Source organism: Bactrocera tryoni, chromosome 4, assembly GCF_016617805.1.
Source record: "Bactrocera tryoni isolate S06 chromosome 4, CSIRO_BtryS06_freeze2, whole genome shotgun sequence".
In the NCBI taxonomy this organism is placed as follows: domain Eukaryota; kingdom Metazoa; phylum Arthropoda; class Insecta; order Diptera; family Tephritidae; genus Bactrocera; species Bactrocera tryoni.
Window position 1 is genome coordinate 69062712 of NC_052502.1, and position 21898 is coordinate 69084609.

A 21898-nucleotide genomic window follows, 5' to 3' on the forward strand; every position below is an offset into this window, starting at 1 on the left:
TTTGAGGCTATCTTTCGTCACTTTTTTGTCGTAAAGACATGTTAATAACTCTGTTAGCATACGCTGAGCAGAGCAGTGCATGATTATTTAATTAAAATGAAGCACAAGCATCTAAACTCGTATTAGAGTCATAAAATTAATACGACTTAAGCTCTTTTGCATATTGCTACGAATTCAAGTGCATATTGGAGAGTAAATTTTACATTTTGGGAGTCCATAAACAGCAAGAAAATAATCAATAATTTTGCTATTTCAACAACATGTTCATGCCAGTGAAATTGAATCCCCGGGGCATTCGTTTGCATTTATAGTCACAAATTTTCGAAAATCTGTTCGACGATATTTACATACCTAAATATTTAAATGGAAATTTAATAAAAATTTGAGTGCTGCTTTGCAAATCGATTTGAATATTTGTTTATGCATCAGCGGCCACAATATTTTCATCGCTTGCGAGGGTGAGTGAGTTGAAAGGATGTGGGGCTGGTTGGTTAGCTTTGTTTTTCCGGTATTTGTTAAACAATATTTCCGTTTGCAAGTTTGTGCGTATGTTTATATATATTTATATACATATATGTTAATTTGTACGTAGATTAATGATGCGGTTTGTTGTTTTAGAATATTGGATTGCGTATTTCAGTGTACAAATACACTGGTGTATTCAGAGAAATGTTTACTCACAATTTCGAAGGAACTTATTGCAGCGGTTGAAATTAGAATTGAAAATCTTTGGAATTAAAACACACATATGTGTATGTATCTAAGGAGATGTGGCACAGCTGCTTGGTGAGAAAAGAATGTGTGTGTAAAATATCTCAATCAAAAACGGAACTGTCTAAAGCGACTTAAGTCGTTGTGCTGCTCATTAATATATATATTGGTTTGTCAAAAAAGTCTTGCGGTATTTTCGCTAGTTGGCGCTAAAAGGGCGTAGTTCTAGTTTTATTTGTCGCATCGGGTCATGTTATACCTTTTTGGAAAGCTCATTTCACGCTCATTTCTAACACGTGTTTGATTGATTGTCGTTTCTTTTAAGTCGTTCGTGAGTTATAGCGTCGCAAACATGGAGCAAAATAAAGAGAAAATACGGCATATTTTACAGTACTACTACGATAAAGACAAAAATGCATCTCAAGCCGCCAATAAAATTTGGGCAGTTTATGGACCCAATACAGTTTCCATTGCCACCGCACAACGATGGTTTCAACGTTTTCGTTCTGGTGTAGAGGTGGTCGAAGATGCGCCACGCTCCGGAAGGCCTGTCGTCGAAAATTGCGATAAAATCGCTGAATTGGTCGAAAGAGACCGGCATAGTAGCAGCCGTAGCATCGGTCAAAAGCTGGGCATGAGTCATCAAAAATTCATTTCAATTTCAATAAAAAAAATTCAATAAAAATACCGCAAGACTTTTTTGACAAACCATTATTTTAAAGAGTATTCGACGTTTCCTTACAAACTTTCTGCAATCTCCGAAGAAATTGTTCAAATCCGAGTATTATAGCATATAGCTGCCGTATTAACTGAACAATCGCAGTCAAGTGCTGACATGGAGAACTTTCACATTTGACAAGATATATTCACGAAATTTGGTATATATTATTTCCTAAAGCAACAATGTAATCTCCGAGGAAATTGATCAGATCGGTTGACTATAGCATATAGCTTCCATACAAACTGAACACATAGTTACTAACAGAAATGCACCTGTGAAAGGTATTTAGCTTCGGTGCAACCGAAGTTAATGTTTTTTCTTGTTTTTTATATTGTTTGTGAAAAAGCTATCAAGTGCTGCACTCAAAAGTGTCGCTCACAAGCGAATTAACTTGCATTTGTTACACTTCAGTGTTTAATAACACGTCGAATAACAAAAGCAACACATAGCGATAACATTGTGATGTGGTTAGCAAATTCTATTATGTTAGTGCCAGCGCAATGTCAGTGCTGATGCCAATGTCACACCTCACGCATGAGAAAACTATAACACATGCACAGGCATATGCATATGCATTATGTAAAAGCTTTTTAGGTAAGAAAACCTTTGCGTATGTGTGCATTTGTTAACGGTGCAGTTAAACGGATTTCCGTCAGATGCATGCATGTTGCATACATCTAGGCGCATATGTGTTTGCGGTGGCGCCAATAACTGGGCTCGCCTTGATGTACCGTGATGCGATACCGGCGCACAGGATATTCAATTTCCGGCTTAATAAAATTGCGCCAAGGAGGAACTAATATAAAAATTATGTGCAAACATGCATGTGTGTTGTATGAGTATACATATGTGTGTTTGTTAATAGGAAATGAAATATTGGTGGCCCTCGCAGCGTCGCAATGCTCATGTGTTTGCTTGTGGCAAAGAGTGCGCTTTTTAATTTCAATTAGGTATTACACATGTAACGTGCTACATGCCACATAACGCTGCATGGCTTTGATTCACTTAGCGTTGCGCGGCTATTTAATATGATTAGCGTATTGGCAATAGGATAGGCGCGTCCTGGATATAAGTGTTGGCATTTCCACCACTTTTGCCATAATTTTCTCCTCAATATATGCTTTTACCGTAGCAAATGTATTATCATAATTTTCTTAGTATTTCTGGTACCTCAAGCCTTTAGTGATTATATCAAGCATAACTGCTCTCAATTTTTATTTATCAACGCAGATATCTTTATATATATCGTCACCTGAAATGCAAAATATCGTAACATCACTTTTCGTAGGTTTACAGGAGAAACAAAAAACCGTATAAAAAGAAAACCACTAGAGATATTGAAACAAAATTTTCAAATCTGAATTAACATGAACCTATAAGTATATTTTAGAAAAAAAATAATGAAAAAATTAAGCAAATTTTATAGTAGGTGTCTTACGTTATTTTGAATTTTCATTTCTGAAACAAAATAACGTATGATCAATCTAAATTTGTATAAAAATTAAAAATTTGAATATTAATACTTTTTTTTAATTTTAAATAAAAACAGTTGCAAGTTTTTCATATTTCATGTTATTTTTATTATTAATATGTACATAAGTACTAGAAAAAATTTAAATATTTCAAGCTAAAAAATGAGGATAATGTTTAATTATTATTTATTAAATAACTAATTATTCAGAAGGTATATTATCATAAAAGTAATAACAGTCTGCTGGAAATTAAGCTTCTAGGTCCTGCAGATGTTGCCATATCTTCTTAGTTATTGTTAAACTTTGCAAAAGAATCGGCTGCTGAATTCCTAAAAAAGCACGGGTCTGATCACTTGTATCATGGAGTCGCTAAACCGAGCTCTGGCGGCTCTACCCATATACCGAGAGAGTTGTGGGTGGGAAGAAGCTGTTGGAGAAAAGGGGCAGTGAGCTTCTTCACGGATGGGTCAAAGGTGGAGAGGCCTACTGTCAGGAGCTCTTTATCAACACCAGTTTCTCCAACTTCCTAAGTGTTGCAGTGTCTTCCAGGCCGAGATCGGAGCCATTAAGGTAGCGGTATATTTACTACTCCGGAGTGCAGCCTCTTTCAGAGGAGTGACCATCGACTCAGATAGCAGAGCGGCGATTCCAGCCTTGAACTCATTAACAATGAGAGAATTCAGAGCTGATCGAAGACCTAACGTCACTATCAAAAGCATCGAATACCTTTGTGATAAGAATGATATGAGTGCCAGACCACAGCGGAATCGCAGGAAACATGAGCTAGCAAGAAGAGGCACCCTAGAACCACTATGGGTAGAATGGGAGCGGATCTGTGCTCCCGTATCCTAATCTTTTACTGCTGGGCCACAATTTTTACACACGCTGTTGAAAAAGTCTTTTGTCCCAAGATCGTTCGCATGAGATCTAGTGATCTCTTTGCCCTTTAGTAAGGCAGCCTTTCCCTAGTTTTGGGGCTTGTAACACGCCATCCCTCTATTGGCTTCCACGCAGTAAGGCTGGGAATCCTACCAGATGCCATCTACACAAGCTGTATGGAAGAAGATTAGGCGGAAGCAACTCAACACTTCCTTCTTGGCTGTCTTGCGTTAGGGAGGTCAGGACTTAATCACTTGGGGGCGCATACCTTCAGACATCCCACGGAACTGGCGGAAAGTGTTTTGTTAATTTATTAGTTCGAACACAGGAGTTCTTCTTTTCTATGGCCTCACAAAGGACTACATATATGTTCACCTTCCACGTTCGATCAACCATGTAGCCTAAAGTAACCAAAGCACATTGAACTTAATCACTAAAAATAAACATAAACAATAAATGAAGGCTAATTTCGATATAAAAAAAACACTCTGTTATATTTACATACTTGAGTGATGATACGTTATTTTGTTTAACGAAATCAAGCACTTGATGATACGTTTTTTTGAATTTTTAATATAGCTTGGGTATTTTTGATCGCAGAAGCTTAAAATTTGCGACACATATGTAATATGATGTGGTGAATCGTAATCAGTAAAAAACTCAATTTTGAATTTTTTGATGATACGTTATTTTGCATTTCAGGTGACGATATAAATCTTCTGACCGTGTGTTTGTAATTGAACTGCTCCTAAACGGCTGGACCGCCTTTGATGAAATTTTTTGTGTGTGTTCAAGGAGATTCGAGAATGGTTTAGATTCACAATTTGGTCAACTGGAAAATGTTTTTTCAAATTAATTTTTCATTTGCAATCAATTGCTAATTTTGGAATGTTTAACCGATAGATTGCGCTACCATCGCTGTATCCAATATTCAAACCTTAAATTGGCGTAAACGTGCAGTAAACAAAACGAAGCCAAAGTAAAAGGCGACATCTGTAGACAAGTTTTCATAACGTGGACAGAGTTTTTCGTTCTTAAGTAATAAGTTGGGTGATTCAATACATCTATGGGTGGCTATAACATTTTTTTCATACCTGCTAGCTATTGGAGGGGATATCCTGACAGGCAGTTTAAAATTGCAAAAGATCTGGCATAAAAAAATTGCGGCATAACTGAACTGTTGATAAAAAGGTCTATTAAAATTTGAGACATACAGACATTTTTTCGAAGCATTGCAAGACTGATGTCATAGCCTTGCCAGCCGATTGTTTTGTCTTTCCACGCTTGAGAACCGTTTCTTAATATGCAGTCCACCAGGCTGACAATCGGTTGGACTCGATTGATTTCACTGATGCACAGCCCAAATTCAATAGTATTTTTACCCCAAAAACCAATTCTTTCTTAACGCACAAAATGATTTTTGATTCATTTTTGTTGCTTCGCCAAAAATGCGATTATTCCTTAACTAATATTTATAAGAATATAGAAATTATATAGGGTATTAGTAGTACTACCTACATATGTACATATGTATCAGCCACAGTAAAACATGGGCGGGTCCTCTAGTTCAAGTATAATACTGTTTTATCGCTATTAATAACGTTTGCTCTCTATGCGCTCTCTATATTTTCTCCATTTCTCCATTTTTGACTCTGGTCTTTTAATTAATATTTTTTTCTGTTATGTAGACTCACCTATAAAGCAACGCACAACATAGCTGGTACCGATCGCTGCGCAATAGTACATTTTGCCGGCACTAATTGCACACTGGGAGGCGCTTGTGGAGTTAAGGTGAGTGTGAGTAGGTCTAAGCCATCACCAAAGACGTAATTAAAAGTAAAATTAAAATTATTACAAAAACAAAAGTTGAATTGAGCTTAAAATTCAAGTTAAGGGGGTATTCTAGCCTGAAATCAAATTTTGGGCAGTTTTTTGAATTTTATTAAAAAAGAAAAACCAAAACATTTTTTACTATAAATTTTTTTATGGTGTTTTTTATTGATATCTTAACAATACAGAAAAAAAATATACAAAAAAATATTAAAATTAATTAATATAATTAGAGGGGGGAGAGACAGGTGTAAAAAAAATGGCGCATCCTGGTGACATTGATCCTGACTCTCCTGGTGGTCTGAAAAAAAAACCAAAAGAAATTCTTAATCAGTAAGCATGCTGTTATAGTCCCTACCTCAGGGAACACGAAATTTTTTTTTTTTTTAAATGGCGACTGCCTGAAAATAAAAATCATTTTTTACGCTTTTTTTTTGAAATACCTGATTTTTTTTAAAATATTAAAAACAAAAATTTTCACACGATGCTGGTAGGAACGATAAAGAATTATATAAAGAAGGTTCACACAAAATTTCAAGAAAATCGGTTGTATAGAACTTGAGATAATGCCGGTACCGTGTGGAAAGAAGTAGTTTAAAAAAGTGAGTCAAGCCGACCCGGGCTAGGTACTGCGTCACTAAAGTAACAGTAGCTCTTAAAATAATTTTAATTTTTAAAAATCCTTTGGGGGATATGTTCTTAAGGGTCTAAACATTAAATATATGAAAAAAAAATCGAATTTTTAAAAATTCTAGAGTGGAATACCCCCTTAATATTAGAATAAATTTCGAATAATGATAACGTTAAGATTCTAGTAAAATTTATACCACAGTTGAACAATAAACCCGTTTGATCGATTTGCTCCTAGCATATGTATCCCATAAAAGGGTGCATAAGTAATGTTTATGTATATTCATACATATGTCTGTATGTATGTAATATACATACACAGAAGCGCATTGTGACAGGGAGTTACCACCTACATCTGTAATCAAATCACAGGCCACGCCCTTGCCACAAACAAAGCCAACACACTTGAATATATTGTGACCACAAGTATTTTCTCCAGCCCACACACATACACATAACTACATACATACATATTATCGATGCTGCCATGTTCATTGATGTAACAAGTTGCTGAACTCAAAGGTTGTTGGAACAGTGAAACAAGGAAAAAAATTGAATATATTTATACTGTGCACAAAAATTAGTAAGACTTTCTAACGTAAAATTAGCATGAAAACCCATACGTCGAAGTATTTTGTTTTCTACGTTGGCATGAGTGTCAGTGATATCTGTGCCAAATGTCACATCAAAATAATCATTAGTGTTTAGTACACGCTCGTCCTCCTGAAGTAGATAAAGTGCATTTGGCAATTTTTACGAAAAGTGAAATTATTCAACAAAAAAATGTCATTTTTAAATTTTGTGTGCGGAATGAAATTTCTGTTGCCGAAATGTCCATAATATTGGAAAATGCCTTCGGTTGTGATTGTTTGTCGCGAACAAGTGTTCTTGTTTGATACAAAATATGCAACGAAGTTAAAGAACACTTTGATGACGAACCACGACCGGGACGGCCATCAACATCAAATGTTGATCAACATGTCAATAAAACAAGAAAAAACGTTAACTTCGGTTGCACCGAAGCTAAATACCCTTCACAGGTGCATTTCTGTTAGTAACTATGTGTTCAGTTTGTATGGCAGCTATATGCTATAGTTGACCGATCTGAACAATTTCTTCGGAGATTACATTGTTGCTTTAGAAAATAATCTGTACCAAATTTCGTGAATATATCTTGTCAAATGTGAAAGTTGTCCATACTAGAACTTGATTCCGATCGTTCAGTTTGTATGGCAGCTATATGCTATAGTTGACTGATCTGATCAACTTCCTCGGAGATTACATTGTTGCTTTAGAAAATAATCTATACCAAATTTCGTGAATATATCTTGTCAAATGTGAAAGTTGTCCATACAAGAACTTGATTCCGATCGTTCAGTTTGTATGGCAGCTATATGCTATAGTTAACCGATCTGAACAATTTCTTCGGAGATTACATTGTTGCTTTAGGTAATAATCTGTACCAAATTTCGTGAATATATCTTGTCAAATGTGAAAGTTGTCCATACTAGAACTTGATTCCGATCGTTCAGTTTGTATGGCAGCTATATGCTATAGTTGACTGATCTGATCAACTTCCTCGGAGATTACATTGTTGCTTTAGAAAATAATCTATACCAAATTTCGTGAATATATCTTGTCAAATGTGAAAGTTGTCCATACAAGAACTTGATTCCGATCGTTCAGTTTGTATGGCAGCTATATGCTATAGTTGACTGATCTGATCAATTTCCTCGGAGATTACATTGTTGCTTTAGAAAATAATACATACCAAATTTCGAGAATATATCTTGTCAAATGTGAAAGTTTTCCATACAAGCATTTGATTCCGATCGTTCAGTTTGTATGGCAGCTATATGTTATACTGGTCCGATATCGGCCGTTTCGACAAATGAGCAGCGTCTTGAAGAGAAAATGACGTTTGCAAAATTTCAAAACGATATCTTAAAAACTGAGGGACTAGTTCGTATATATACAGACAGACAGACGGATAGACAGGCGGACATGGCTAAATCGACTCAGCTCGACATACTGATCATTTATATATATACTTTATAGGGTCTCCGACGATTCCTTGTGGGTGTTACAAACTTCGTGACAAACTTAATATACCCTGTTCAGGGTATAATAACGGTTATGTTGTTAGTTTTCTTCGATTATCGAGGTGTAGTGCTCTCTGAATTCCTTCTGACCGGCCAAACTGTTAAAATTGAGTTTTAACGATTACGACCCTGAAGCTTAATGCTCACATGCCGTAGTCCTATCGAGTAATAGACATTTATATTCAATAGCTTAAATATAGACTAGAGAAGCGTCAAGTTATCAATGACAGCACCTCAGATTTAATTTGCCTCTAGGACTCCTCCTACATAATCTCCTTCCAATCAATTAGCTCACCCGCTGACAAGCTCATTAATTTCCCAGCAGAGATTGATTCGTAATTTGTGCTTGCCATTAACATTCTGGCATATCCATGGCCACAGTTCTACACCTACTTGTTAGTCTTTGTGCACATATCTCCCATTTCCCACTAGAACACAATTAAGTCACATTTTAATTGCATTACTACTCTCGATTAATTGCAATTAAATGCTGCAAAACCTAAATAGCGTCCACAAACGGTGTAAACAAGGCGCTTGAAAGCGCACGCATAAGAATTTATGTATAAAAGGTGAATAGCGAAGTGAGGAGAAGCGAATAGAGAGCGCAGCTACATAAGTATGTAGTTATACACAAATGGATACGCGTGGAGACTGGCGCTGGCAGCTTACTGGTGAAGGCACTTGAACTCGAAGTCGAAAGGCGGCTAGTCAGAGAGTGTGGTCAGAGTGAGAAAGTGGCACCAAGCTGCGAAAAAGTATACCAGATATGAAAAAAAACAAATACACTACTTGGACAATGCTGGGAGTCCTGATGTACTTATGTAAGAGCTTAAAAGTGGTCGAGTGTGCAGTGAAAGCGCGTCAACTTTGCCATGAGTTACTAAGTGGCAGTGAAAATTATAAAGTATCGGGAAATCAAGTAAAGATTAAAAATAAAATTAAAAGTTGACATATCTACCGTTCCGCACTTAATTCAATGACTTGTCATAAAAGCTGAGCGTCCAGCGTACGACACAAGGATAGCAAGAGGCGACAGCGTAGTGCAGATTTGTGCTGGTGAACTTTCAGAGTGTCTTGGTCCACTTCGATTCATGTAGGATATAGAAATTTCGGATATTTTTTGTGTATACCATGGAATCACCTTTGAGGGCTTGCGAGTTGTTAACTAATGATCGAGCCATCCAGCTTATAACTTTTTTGTTGACACGTAAGAAATCTTAGGTAACCAGTCAGTTTGACCATTTCAAAGCTTATACTACAGATTATATACTCTGCCATCAAACTGTATTATCGTACGTTCCTCGCATAGGCTACGTATATTGAACAATATGAAGCGTGTGTGATAAGTGTGCGTCGAGCAAAGAGTTCTACCGATTCCACAAAAGCAATAAATGACATAGAAATACAAATATTTTTTTATATAAAGTTATGTCACTGAGAGATCCAAACAAATAAACAAACACAAAGCGCAGTTCAAAGCCAATTTGACATGCAACACAAAATTGCGAGGACTTACACAGTTATATGTATATATATTTATATATATATATATATATATTTACAAGTATATGTAGACATGTTTGCATACAGCTGACTATGATTGGTGTACTTGCTGTTATTTGCAGTTGATTAGCCACAGATGTGGACCTTCCTTCAAGCATATTGAGCCATGAATTGAAAATCAGCATGACAGCTCTGCTTTCGTGGAAGTAAACATCACTGTTGACGCTGTTCAAATAGTCGGAAAATTAACAGTTTTGCAAATAGCGTTAGTAAACTGTGTGTTGACTGATTGTGGTGGTTAATTAGATGAGGTTATGGTTACAATTTGGTTAGAAGCTATATGGATATTCTTTGGATACAAAAGCAGCAGTTGAAGTCCGGAATTATATTAAAAATATATGGAGGATATTTTTGTTAATGTTAATATTTTATTAACGGAAGAACTATAATTCAACTGAGCAGCACTTAGCATCTAAATATCGCTAGATTTGCGTAAAACAAGTGTGGCCAAGTATATATGATATAACTCTGAGCAACAGCTGGTCTTATCATCTTGATGCGCTTCATCTAACTCTCTAAGTTTTGGCCGATACAAACAAATAATGGGTTGTCAAAAAAGTCTTGCGGTATTTTTATTGAATTTTTTTTTCTTATTGAAATTGAAATGAATTTTTGATGACTCATGCCCAGCTTTTGACCGATGCTACGGCTGCTACTATGCCGGTCTCTTTCGACCAATTCAGCGATTTTATCGCAATTTTCGACGACAGGCCTTCCGGAGCGTGGCGCATCTTCGACCACCTCTACACCAGAACGAAAACACTGAAACCATCGTTGTGCAATGAAAATGGAAACTGTATCGGGTCCATAAACTGCACAAATTTTATTGGCGGCTTGAGATGCATTTTTGCCTTTATCGTAGTAGTACTGTAAAATATTTTACCGTATTTTCTCTTTATTTTGCTCCATGTTTGCGACGCTATAACTCACGAACGACTTAAAAGAAACGACAATCAATCAAACATGTGTTAGCGCGTGAAATGAGCTTTCCAAAAAGGTATGGCATGACCCGATGCGACGAATAAAACTAGAACTACGCGCTTTCAGCGCCAACTAGCGAAAATACCGCAAGACTTTTTTGACAACCTAATATTAAGTGAACAAAAGTACTATTCTCTGTAGAAACATGTTGTAAGAGTATACAACTGTTTTAAAAATTCAAATATACTTGGCAAAATGTAAAAGAAATCAATGAGAAATTATCCAAATTTTAATTTTTTATGCAATTTTTCAAAATATTTAATAATTAAAATATATTTTTCAATAATGCTTTTTTCTCAGAATTATTTTTGAGTACATACATACATCAATGTAAAGCTACCAAACGCAATTTAACACTCAATTACCAGCAAACCACTTGTTTGTGGATATCCGCTGCTACAAATAGTGAGCATTTATATTTGTGAAAATTTTCGAAAAATATTTCAACACGCACGATGGTAACTAGCCGAGGTTTTACAAAATTCGTTTAGTTAAATACGCAATTTATTTGTGCAATAGTTCATACAACAAAGCAAAGCTAAATGATAGCCATATGAAAACGGAAATCAAATTTTAATTAATTACCGTTAGAGCGCAACCATGAATTGAATAAATAATGTGATGCCACTAAATATGGTATATTAGTATTACAGCAAGTGTGCAAGAATTCACATATGTATTCAAATATGCCAAACTCCAAACACGCGGAACGGTTTTCGCGGACTGCTTTGCTGACGCGGCGCTGCTAGCGGAAACGCATGTGTTTTTCACATTTTGATGGCTAATTTTTGAGACCAAGTTTTGGTTATTGCATATTAATTGAACGGATATTGATTGTGTGCGAAATATATAATATTGTATGTTAATTGAATATGTGCTTGCATGTGATGAAATATCGTAGAATGTGCAGGGCGTATGAGCAATGTTTTACACGTGTTTGGCTAAATTGTATTAAAATATTATTGATATATTCGACATTTTAGTAACCGTCATGTAAGCATATACAAATTTAAAGTTTTCACATAAAAATACTTTGTAATTATAAATAAAAAAATTTAATTTTTAATATATATTTTATTTTCTAAAAATATAAATTGTACGAATTTTTTGATAAAAATTTTATTTCAACAAAAAAAATGATTATTATTACTTTTTTCTTTAGTTACAATGACATTGAAATAAAAAAAAAAAATCAAAAATAATAATTTTGTTTTTATGAAATAAAATAATTTTGTATAAAAAATACTATTTTTTTTTTTTTTGAAGAAACAAAATAATTTTGTATAAAAAATAATAATTTTTTTTTATGAAATAAAATAATTTTATAAAAAAAAATAATAATTTTGGTATGCAATGTGTATTATGATTTATCATTTGTCATTATTCAGCTGTCAGTGGTCAGTGTCGTTTTTTTACTAAATATCCCGTGGTATTTTTCTGAAAGTATAAAGTATTTAGCATATGTTGGCATAATGGTTGCTCCTATAAGTTATGTGTCACCCCTCATTCGCCACCCGTCAGCTGTCAGCTCTCAGCTGTTGACTTTAGCTACCGTTCTTCATTTAAATTGAAATTAATAACTTTATCATAACCTTTCTCTTGAAATGATTCTACATTATATGATTTATTAAATATTCACATTCAACAATTGTCAAACATAACCTCAGTATAGCCATATACATTAGGTGAATAATATTTACTGTCAAAAATCAGCTGTATCCAAAATATGTCAAGCTCTTGTCAACATAACTATGATTTACAAGCATATAAATATGAATTATTATGTGACTTCTGGGACTTGACTGACTTCAGCATTAAATAAACACCGTTTTGGTAAAATATATCCCTCTGCTTATTATTAATTAACCTGTATCATGCCAGCACTGACCCTTTTGCGTTAAATTACAAACAATAACAAAATCTACAAATTATTTATACTCTTAAAGTAGTATAAAGAGTGACGTGAAAATGACGTTTTCGCCTAAAGGTATACTACATTATTTGTGTGCACATTCTTCAAACGAGCAAGGCACTGGAAGTGTAAAAGTTATGCTGTTAAGCACCTAAAAGTATGCTTAGCTCTTTTGTGTGACAGACATTTTATTTATGACAAACGAAAGTTAGACAAACAGCGTAAGTTGTAAGCTATCAAATTAATCAAAAGGCATTCTACGTTTAGCAAGTTAGTTCAAGTATATTGAACATGAACATAAGTTGACACTTGGGCGTAGTACAAATTGCGCTTTCTACTGTGCCTTGTTGGATGAAAACCTAAGTCATCAAATTTATGTGCCTTCTAGCAGCCACGATAGTGTTTAAGTAAGCTTTCATAATGTTTAATCAGGCTGACAGCTAAAAGCTGTTGACTTATTGACAGCAGCGCCTTAATGTAGGCAGTGATTAGTTACGAAAACAAAGTATGCAATTGATTCAAGTCTTCTTTTGTCATGCGAGCTATTAGCGGCAGTGCCAAGGAGTCATAATTTCTTATTTGAATTGCAAATAATTCTAGGCTACTCAAAGTGATGTGAAACAAAATTTTTGCGCCTGAAAGTACGCCACCAAAAATGGAAAACAATTTTGATTTAAGCACCAAAGGAAATCACTTTATTTTATGGTTCTTTGAAAAATCTTTCACACGCTCTAAAAATGTATTAATGTGCGTGTCTTAATGACATTTGAAAGACGTCGACCCGTAAGTAATGTGTACTGCAGTAAATCAATAAAAATTACTTTGTTGCCGTTAATGGCAACACAAAAGCGTAACAGCACATTCATGCAACTTCGCAGTTGCGTTGTAGTCGCTTAAAATTTAATATTTATTGGAAATTTATGAATTACTTTGTCGCAAACGTAAAGAGGTTGTTAGCCTTAAGTTATCCAACGAGGCAGTGCTGCGCTTGAGCAGGTGCGGCTAAATACAAATGCATAAAATTATGTACGAAGGACAGCGCTTTATAGCCGAAGGTTGTGGACGCAGATTTTATGAAGTTTTTTATATAAGTTTGTTGAAGAGAAATATAAGGGGTGATCCAAGTAGAAGTACTCTTCTCAATAGCCTATTTTTGATAGATGTTTGGCATTTCACCATGGAGGGACTTGACCAAGATCGTGTGATGTAGCACCGTTAAACTTTTTCGTGTGGGAATTTGTAAAGTCTTAAGTCCATGTAGACAATTCACTTGGAGCAAAATATCACGCGTGTCATTCACCAGTTACCAGTCGATATGCTCAAACGAGTCATCAAAAAATTGACTCAACGGATGGACCATATGAAAAAGATAATCTCCACAAAATAAATGCAAACTAATGTTCTTTCGATTGGTAGTAAACATTCCTCTTTTAATTTTTCAAGTAGGGAAAATCGAAATTTATTAATGGTAAAATTATGAAGAACTTTTCGTATTCTCAAATTATTACCAGAAACATTTTTAATTAATTGAAGAAGTACTAATTAAAAGAGACAAACTTTCCTTATTTTGAATTAACGCATTGCTCCAGCTGCACACCCAAAATAAATTGGCATTTCAACTACCGAAGCAAATTAGACTCATCTAAGCTTGCTGACTATGTTGTAACTTGTCAATTAACTTATGCATGCTAGTTCTCTTACAGGCTCAGGCACATTTTGGTAGGTGTAGGTGCATATAAATATATATAAATATGTATGCAAATAAATTTATACACATACCGTATACATATAAATTTTACCGTCACATTAGCACATGTGCATATGTGCCACTGCGCCACAGCCGTATGGTCGAAAACTATGAAATTATCGGGCACATTGAAATTATGTGTGTTTGACAAGACTGTGGCAAATGGCAGGCTATGAAATGATGTTTATTTCAGTGTATAGATCCACCTTATACAGTACGTGGTCATAATCAACATCATGTATGATTGTATATAGCCTCCGGCGCAGGTAGAATTTTCATAATAAAATTGTCAGGCTTGAAGATGTCAATGTTGATGTAGCCAGCAGTGAGGTGGGAGCCAAGTCGCGAATGCGAGGACTGTTTGCTTGATTTCGTCATGCCCTCGTTCACTACCAGACTCATTTGGTTCGCCACTTTGTTCAATCTGGAGAAATAATATTTATTTCTTCTATTTTGCATTTGCATTTTTACTATCCATTGAACTGCTGAAACCAATGAACTGCTTAGAAGCCAATGCTTTTTCTACTATACATTAATCATAAAAACCGATAAAATATATTGAAGGAGACGAAAATTTGAGTGTAATAAATGTGTATATCTATGCGTCTAACTCGGCCCAACCAACCCTAAGCGGCATATGTCCTTTGGAAACAAGGAAAAAAACTCAAAGCTAAACAGAGGCAACTGCGTACAAAATATAACAACAAAGACAACACATTTTGCGTCATAAATTGTGGAATGCGCTTTGGTTTTGCCAAGAGCATCAGCGCACATCAAAGGCAAAATGTGGCTGGAGAGGCAATGTGTGTATAAATAATAAATGCGTTGTTGTTGTTGTTTGTGTACAGACGAAATGGCAAAGTAAGCAACTTAAATGCTGAAAAGAAGCCTTACCATCTCAACGTCACGGCCAACAAAGCCTATGTGCATGCTGAAACAGAGCAATGTGTGCCAGTGAGTGCCTTTTGGTCACGTACACGCCATGTTGACCTATGAAAGGGAGCACATGCCGTGCATGCCGTTAAAGCCACAAAGCGGCAAGCCATGTATTATATATGTATGTGAGACAAATGCTCTAACAAAATCGCTAAATATGTTTATTTGAGTTGCGCGGACGCCTGAAGCGGAAAGTGGCGTGTAAAACATTAGTTGAATATCATTAAGCATATTGCTTGGCGATCGGAGGCATAGTAGACCTTCGTAGAAACGCAAATGATAGCAGTAAAGTAGAAATAGGCCAAACAAACTCACAGTGAGGCAAGCAATTCCATTTGAATTTTGCTAACCACGAAGGGAAATGAGCGATTTTGGTAGCCAAATGGACACAGTTGTGTGCAGAGAGCGACGGAAAGCATTTCGCAAATCTAAATGTAATCAAAAAGCATATTGATAATGAAATATTTAATGGCAATTATGTATACATAAAGAAAGCAGAACTTTTCGAATTATTATTGATGATAAATATTACTTTTTTGACAGGTATTTATTGAATTTATATGGAGAGATGTGGGAAGGCATAGGTAATTACGTAATATTTCGTTATAAATGTTTACTGGAGACGGTATAATTATGTAATTTTATGTGGAGATTTCAGTAATAATGCGCTTCATGAGTTCGCTAATTGCTCAAAGTTAGCCAAGACTAACTTAATCGCAGTTGGTGGAGTCTATGATTTCCGCTTTGCACATTCCCGCCTATGTTTATTATTTTTTTGATAGACTCTTTAAGTGGGCAGGGTTGCTTTAGTTGTAAGTAGTTAACGCCGAAGGCACTCCGAGAGATCTAAAGAAGCATTTGCAGTACTAAGAAATCAATAATTCCAAAACCAGTGCCACCTACAGCTGGTTTCTGATGGTTAGCAGGGCAGCTTGAGACTTTAAGCCGCACTTCTTATACTTCGCGAACTTACTATTGGTCCAACCTTATGTCTTTTAAATATATTTTTGCATAAGTTCTTAAAACACCGAGTTGTCTTACGTTAGCTTCACAGCCCTTCAGTTGTATAAGTAGTCTTTGTCAGCAGTAATTGTTTATGTGAATGTCTCACTGGAGATGATCTAGTCAACTACCAGACTTAAGTAAATTGTAGACTCGTCTGTATTAAATCTTGTCTGATCAATACACTTCTTGAACATTTGTGCAGTTATTAGTTTTTGTTATTCAAAGAAACGCAAGACACATGACGATGCACATTAAATTGCCATCAGACTGTCAAGTCCTCGAGAAATGTCAAAAAATTCATAGTATGTATAGCCGCAAAATACCAGACGCAAAACATTAATTTCTAACTATTACTAATAAAATATAAAGCTGAAATATCTTCTTTCTTCTCGTCAATTGAAAAATCAAATCGATCAATACGCTTTTGATATGTAGAAGACTTTTAGGTTCGTGGAATATGCCCTAGTCCAACATCATAATTCATTTTCTCTGTAGAAAACTCAAGTCATTTATCACAATTTTGATATGAAAAGACGCTATTTTAAAATATAAACGGAGGCTGTATACCATTCAAAACGAATCAGGAGTTCCTCTTTTCTTTGGCTCAGCCATCTAATCTAACCTAACCGATCATGTCATTTCCTTATTTCAACGCTATTCAAACTAGTTTGAGTAACTGATCTCTATTGATAAGATACAGTCATTTACACAAGCTTAAAACTGCTGGCGAAGCTTATGATAACAAAGTCAGTGTCTCGAAATTTTTGGCACCGGAACGGTTTAAATAGATCGGTATCAGGTGTACAAAGCAATTTGAACATGGAATATGATCTTTGGTAACATCACTGCCTTTCGATTATGGAATAAATGCCCAACTGGATGGTTGGCGTTTAGAAGTTGAAGGGTCTCCAGAGAAACAAGAATTATGAGACCAATTAGAATCAAAGGCCGCTCCAACTCTAATATGGTATAATATACAAGTAAGAACGAGAATAGTACTAGCTGAGGTGGATATTTGAATGTTGGAATATATGCCTGTTTCAAGTTTTATGAGGATGATTAGATTAGATTAGATTGGAAGGTTGAGGAATGCACCGTGACCTTTGGTCTATTGTGCCCTCTCCTAAATCACATAATCTCACTTGGCCCCAGCGCATTGATGAAGTCCAATAGACTACCGGGTGCTAGTGAGGCGATGCGATGCCTATCCGGAAACATTGATCCAAGGGCTTTAATCCTGCGTCTACAGACTGCTGTGCAGTCGATCAGCAAATGATACGGGGTTTCAGGCTCCCTGTCGCAGAACCGGCAGTAGCCTGAGTTTGTTCCTAGGGAGGATTATTATAACTTTGAACCTACTCAAGTTGTATCCTCCAATTTGCAACTTGGCATGTCTCATAGGATTTGTTTGTTACCAATGCTCTTCCCTGCCCACTCCTTCTTCCTTGCGGAGTAGCTCCTTTATGGTATGGGGACCTACCCCAGTAAAGGATTCGGGTCCTACCATCTTGTTGGAGGCTGCGGAGCGGGCGAGCTCGTCCGCCAGTTCGTTACCAGCTATACCTCTGTGACCAGGCACCCAGATTAGGTGTACCTGGTTTCGTTCCGCAAGGCTATTCAGCCTTTCACTGCACTCCTGCACTAGTAGCGATTCGATCTCGTAAGAGAATGACTATTCGCTCATTGCGATAGTTGCGATGGAGGTTTATTCCTATACACTGACTTATCGCAAATACTTCTGCCTGGAAGATGCTCGGGAACTCTCCCATGGGTATGACTGAGAATGACTATTCGCACATTGCGATAGTTGCGATGGAGGTTTATTTCTATACACTGACTTATCGCAAATACTTCTGCCTGGAAGATGCTCGGGAACTCTCCCATGGGTATGGAGAGCTTTGTGCGTGGGCCCACGATCCCTGCACCGATTCCATCTAACATTTTTGAGCCATCTGTGTACCACCTCAACATCATCTCGAGATTGGAGTCGTTCCACTCGTCCTTGCTGCCGAGGGTGATATGAAGATGTGAGGATGAACTCAGGTGTCGGAGGCCAAGCTGATGTTGATTGCTCTGATAGGTATCCTCTATAGATGCGCCAAGCTTGGGTTCGCCCAATTTCATGTAGTCAGAATAGGAATTAAATCTTGGAACAATGTTAAGCACTGGTAGTCGTGCCGAGGAAGTGCAGGGAGAAGAAAAGCAAGACGTCAAGTATGCGGACAACAAACCAACCAATGAGTTTCCGAAACAACATTTGATCTTCGCGCTTCTAGACCACAGTAACCCGGTTGAAACAAATGTCTCAGGAGTGGTGGAAAGTAATGAAAATGAGGCTATTGGAAGCTTTTTTCTCGAGAATGGATGCCGAACTAAACGCACCAGTGCCGTTATTTGATGGAGCAGGATGGCTTAGTGGAGTCAAAATCTTCAAATGTAACGATGACCTGACGCTAACATGGGTAATTGAGCGAGGCAACATCGGAGCCCAAGGCTAAATTAATCATTCCGTGGCGGACTCGGAACATGCTCTTCTGCTACTACAACGACAAAAACCGGACGTGCCGTCTAGCGAATGCAGGGTGTTAAGCGTGGCGAAATCGGCCAATGATGAGAGACGCCAAAGCTACATTCTCCAGATCGATAAGGCGGCGGAGGATATTCTGTACGCGAGGTTCGGGAAGATGGCGTATGGCGTTGGAAGCGTGCTCCTTCGCTGCAAGAAATACGAGAACAATAACATGTGAAGGGTGAAATGATCTCTGGATAGAAGAGATCATAGTGACTTCACTTGTCCTACAGGAAGTGGAGTTGGAGAAGAAACCAGTCACTATTATGATGGTCCAATACCGAGAACTAAGTATACACCACGTGAACCTCAATAAAAGTAAGATCACCTCAGCCTGAAGCTTATTAAGTGCCAATGTAACTATACAACAACAACCAAAATCCAAACTGACATTTTCAAAAACAGGTATTATGACTAGGTGTGCTTTATTTTCGTCTTGCGGCCCAAGTGCAGTTCCTGAGTACTTCTGCTACAACAATAAGACCAACGCATTGTTATGCCACACCGAGCAGTTGTAAATGTTTACGATACCACATTCACCACATAAGCTTCTTTCCGCCTCTTCTCTCTTTCATTACTAATACTTTCACATATCGTTGCCGTTATTCTACTCTCCGGTCTCTACTCATATGTTTGTTTGCATAATGAATACATTAATACACGCCCCCACAATAATATACGCCTGCCTTGATGAGCGAACTTTCTCTTTCGTACGTCACCCCACACACAATGTTGAGCAAATAAAGATGTGTGAACAATGTATGAAGCAAATGCGGTTGGCAAATGGCTGTAAAGACGATGAGTGGAAGGAGCATACAGTTGCAATTATTATTGTTGCTAGACTATTGTTGCTGTTCTTGTTGTTATAGTGCTAGCTACTTATTTTGTTAGTATTGTTACCAGCTTACAACTGAGCAATAAATGGCACTCAATCGGAGTGTGCAAAAGCGCAACTGCAAATACAATGAAGCATACCTCAAGGCGCAAATAGCACATAAACTTGCAAAATTCACTTGAAAGCAGTTGCAAAATAAAAAAAGCAAGTACTGTAGGACGTGTATATTAAGATCGTACGTGTATGTGTCTATTTGCACACCTGTAACCATAAGGATATTACTACTTATAACACTGAAGAGCTCGAGGCATTAAAAGCACTTTGGATAGCACTTCAGTTGGGGTTAAGTTGCTACTTATGTACTTAAGTTTGAGTTTAGCAAACGTGCAAGGGGTTAGTAGGCATACTCATAGAAGGACATGTATCCACTCTCACAGTTTTATGATTTTTAGATCTGATCTTCTCAAAGCCAGTTCTTCAATGCATACATGGAAAGCGCCATCCTTCAGAAAATTGAGTTAAAAGCCTTTCGTGAAGAGTCTAATTAAGAGTATGACAAATCACTCAATATAAAAATCAAATCAAAGGCTTATTTCTAGGGCAATTATAATACTCTATGATTTTGATATAACTTAAAACATAAGGCTGATTTTTTAGCTAAGTGTGAGCAATCACTGGACACCTACTGAATATTTTTTCGATTTACAAAGATTTATGCAAAACAAAAGACGCCATCAATTCAACATATACCCACATCGCTAGTTAGTTGGCTCGTAAACTCAGCTGTCAGTCACGAACTCGCTCACTCTGCTTAACCACACACTCTACGCTCACTCGGAATCAATTCACCGCGTATTCTTCCAATGAAAATGCGTCCACGTGCCGCGTGAATGACACACAAGCACATACAACTAGACACTTGAAGAGTTGACCCTGCCGAACTGTCAGTTACAGCGTCTAAATACACGCTGACCGTAAAAATTGTTACAGCCATTGTACATCTCTACGCCACAGGCCAATATAGACGCCTGCATACCATAAACTGAGTGGAGGAAGTTTTTTGCGATCAACACTTTGGCTTTTGAATAGTTGACAGCATTTTTTGGTCTCAAGAGTATGGGGTTTGCTTTCATTTTGCTTTGTATAACACCAATTCTGTGGAAGTGGCGGAGACAGGAAAGGGGAAGAAACTCACAGAGAGTTATCGGTGAAAATATGCGGAAATCGGAAGTGTGCCCCAGTGTGAAAAGAAATTTGTTTTTGTTGTTGTAATTTTGTGAATTCTGAAACGGAATTTTTTAAGTAGAGAAATGTGTACATACACACATATGGTTATAAGATAAGAGCAGAAAAGAAGAAAATGGCATTAACTATTACTGGAGGCAATAAAAATTCTAAAATTTTTGCTGAATATACATATTATATGCTTTTAACATTTAAAGAAAATAAGTGGAGTTAAATTAAATAAAATTAAGTTAAGTTGAGTTAAGTTAAGTTAAGTTAAGTTAGGTTTAATTAGGTTAAGTTAAGTTAGGTTAAGTTAAGTTAAGTTAAGTTAAGTTAAGTTAAGTTAAGTTAATTTAAGTTAAGTTAAGTTAAGTTAAGTTATTTTAAGTTAAGTTAAGTTAGGTTAAGTTAAGTAAGTTATGTTAAGTTTTGTTAAGTTACGTAAGAAGTCAGTTTAGTTAAGTTAAGATACGTTACGTTAAGTTAAGTTAAGTTAAGTTAAGTTAAATTAGGTTAAGTTAAGTTAAATTAGGTTAAGTTAAGTTAAGTTAAGTTAAGTTAAGTTAGGTTAAGTTAAGTTAAATTAGGTTAAGTTAAGTTAAGTTAAATTAGGTTAAGTTAAGTTAAGTTATATTAAGTTAAGTTAAATTAAGTTAAGTTAAACTAAGTTAAGTGAAGTAAAGTTAAGTTACGTTCAATTAAGTTAAGTTAAGTTAGGTTAAGTTAAGCTGATTTTAGTTAAGTAAAGTGTAATGATATGAAGTGAAGTAAAGTTGAT

General features: G+C 36.3%; 1 protein-coding gene across 2 annotated transcripts in view; it reads right to left on the reverse strand.

The window, feature by feature from the left end:
* The window catches only part of LOC120775532, a 91779-nt gene that overhangs the window by 13573 nt on the left and 56308 nt on the right, over positions 1 to 21898 (reverse strand). The window contains exon 1 of one of the 2 annotated variants that reach the window (XR_005705336.1): positions 5478 to 5712. The exons of the other annotated variant lie outside the window; for it this stretch is intronic. The gene's annotated coding sequence lies outside the window, so the exon portion shown is untranslated. Of the gene's footprint in view, positions 1 to 5477; positions 5713 to 21898 lie in introns of those variants that run through there. 2 annotated transcript variants of the gene reach the window in all.